Here is a 2,786-nt window from a genome sequence, read left to right as displayed (position 1 = left end):
TGACTAACATCACACAGTTTCCCAAACCCCAACACCGTAGTACACAAGCTGTTAGGAATGTGAAGCGAATAGGAGACAGCAATACAGAAGAACTCCATAAGAACATGAATACATAGCCTCTCATGCTATACATATGTGCTATTTGCATACAAAGAGATACAGCTCGACAGGCAGGTGGATGGATGGATGGATGGATGGATGGATGGATGGATGGACAGGACTGCTGCACATTCACTGAACTGAATGGGGAAAGTGGGAATGCTCATGAAGTTGGGTGGGGAAGTTGATATTTGAATGGCTATTTTAACTTTCATGTCATTTTCTTCATTCCCTGACAATACACCATCCCGGGGCGTACAGGAACTAGGAGGCGTGTCAAAGGAGAGATGGTCAAGGCTTTGAAGACACTTTCAGTCTAATCTGTAAGACTGACAATCACATCTGTGTAGTGTGAGAAACTTCACTTGATGATGGTACACAAACATTTCAGTGTTCCTGTTGATCTCGTGAGCATCCCTGTGTGTCATTAGACTCTTAAGTCCAGCATTGTCTCAGTCCCAGTCCCAGTCTTGGCCCCCAAGTCTCAATATCTCTAAACATTTCAAACTCCCCAAAACTAAATCCATATCCAGGTGGACTCATATGTGGCTCCAGCTTCAGACAAATGGTGCCTGGCAATATTTTAAGTGGTGTGACCTCAGTACATGCCCCCATTTCCTAGGTACCAGTCTTCTCTCCCACCTGCAGACATCAGTGGGCTGCCCTGGCCCACTCCAGAGTCCCTCACTTTGAAAAGTAATGATGTTATTAGAGTTTCTTCCCTCCCCAAAGGTCCTTGTGTCCCTGACTCCTGTTCCTGGCATTATAGATTCCAGGAGAAAGAGGGCCTTTGGGAAGGAAGAGAAAACAGATGCAACGATCAGTGAGTCAGCTCCCCCACTTACCCAATCAGGGGGTCAGTTGTATCACCACCACATGGTCATGGGAAGGAAGCCAAATGACATTTTCCACATAATTAGCAAAATCTGATCCACAGTGACCTTCTGCCCACTCCCAGATTTTTAGGAAATATGGCTTTAAAAGAAAATCTCATCTCAGCAGTCTGCTGCATACACGATGAAGTAATCATCACTGTGATCAGTGTGATACAAAAGCCCAAGGTGACAGGGTGCACAGATATGGGGGACGAGGCTAGCATTCTGGTGGGAACATGGGTAAAGAGGAAGACTTCCCAAGCAGAGGGGAAAAATCTACCCTGGCCAGGGAAGAAAAGTCTTAGCTATATCTGGAAGACAGAAGGGATGGGGACCATCTGGTTCAAACAGTTTGTTTTCTTATAACTTTATTTACTTATTTTATCTTTAATTAATTTATTATTTAATTAATTTACTATTGTGTGTGTGTGCATGTGCATGATGTGCGTGTGAGTGCAGGCTATGGTGCACATGTCTGGAGTTCAGAGGACAACTTTCAGGGGTCAGTTCTCTCCTTCCATCCTGAGTTCCAGCAATCAAACAGGTCATCAGTCTTGCAGGGCAAGCACTTTTACCTGCTGAGCCATCTCACCAGCTCTAGTTCAGACACTTTAAATTTATAGGAGCCAAGATGGTATTTTGTAAATGTGGTTGGATCCTGAAAGTATCAGGGACTCTCGGTGCAGACCAGTGAAGATTATATATTATTAGTTTCTTTCCTTGTGCCATTACAGAATACCAGAGAGAAGCAAGTCAAAAGGAAGAAGGATTTAATTTGGCTCACAGTTTCAGAGATTGCAATCTATGGTCAACTGGCTCTATGGTTTCTGGGCTTATGGCGAGCAGAACATCACGGTGGAAAGACATGGTGGAGCAGAGCTGCTCACCTCATGGTGACCAGAAAGCAGAGGGAGAGGGACCGGCAGAGACCAGACCAGGGATAAGATATATCTTCAAAGTCCTGTTCCCAGGGGCCTACTGCCTCCAGCCAGTCCATACCTCCAGGTTCCATTACCTCTGCATAATGCCATCAAATTGTGAACCATCGACCAATTAATAGCTGATGAGGTCAGAATCCTTGTAATTCGATCAACTCTCCAGAACAGTGCCAGCTGGAGGGCAAGCATCCAACACATGAGCCCTTAAGGAGATACTTCATACCTAAATTGTGACGGAGGGCATGCATTTGCAAAGTCTAAGAGGAAAGGTCCATCAGGCACTGGCCTAGCAGAGCTTAGAAGGCCAGGGCCACAAAACTGGGAGGAAGTTTCTATCAACAATAGAGGCAGAAGTGTAAGAAGTATTATAACCCAAACCCTAACTTTCCCAGCATGCTCCTGGGTGATGCTTATCCACATTTCTTCTCTTGCTATGGAAACATGCCATACTTGCTATGGAAACTGCTTGATACTCTTAACCGATTCATGGTCATAATAATTTATGATGCTAACACTCATAAATATAGAGAATAGAAGAGCAGAGAGTGGGAGAGACAGAAAGACAGAGGGGAAAAAATGAGAAGTGTATCCTAATGTTAGAAGGTATATGAGTTTCTTCTTATTACTTTAGCAAATTCCATGTATGGGGTAGTTTACAAAAGCACAATTTCACTCCTGTAGATCTGGAGGTGAGAAATCTGAAGTCAGGTTCAGTGGACCATGCCCAGAGAAGCTGCAGGCACCGAAGGTTTTTAAGGGGAGAAGCAGTCTCCTTGCCTTTGGTGTGCAGTGGCTCCTGCAGTCCTGGGCTTCTGATCTGCCCTTCTCCCTGTCTTCAAAGCATGTCACTCCAATATCCCTTCTTTTGGCACAC

The sequence above is a fragment of the Nannospalax galili genome, unplaced genomic scaffold (assembly GCF_000622305.1).
Source record: "Nannospalax galili isolate Female #2095 unplaced genomic scaffold, S.galili_v1.0 scaffold773, whole genome shotgun sequence".
Classification (NCBI taxonomy): Eukaryota; Metazoa; Chordata; class Mammalia; order Rodentia; family Spalacidae; genus Nannospalax; species Nannospalax galili.
Note: the sequence above shows the minus strand (reverse complement) of the source record.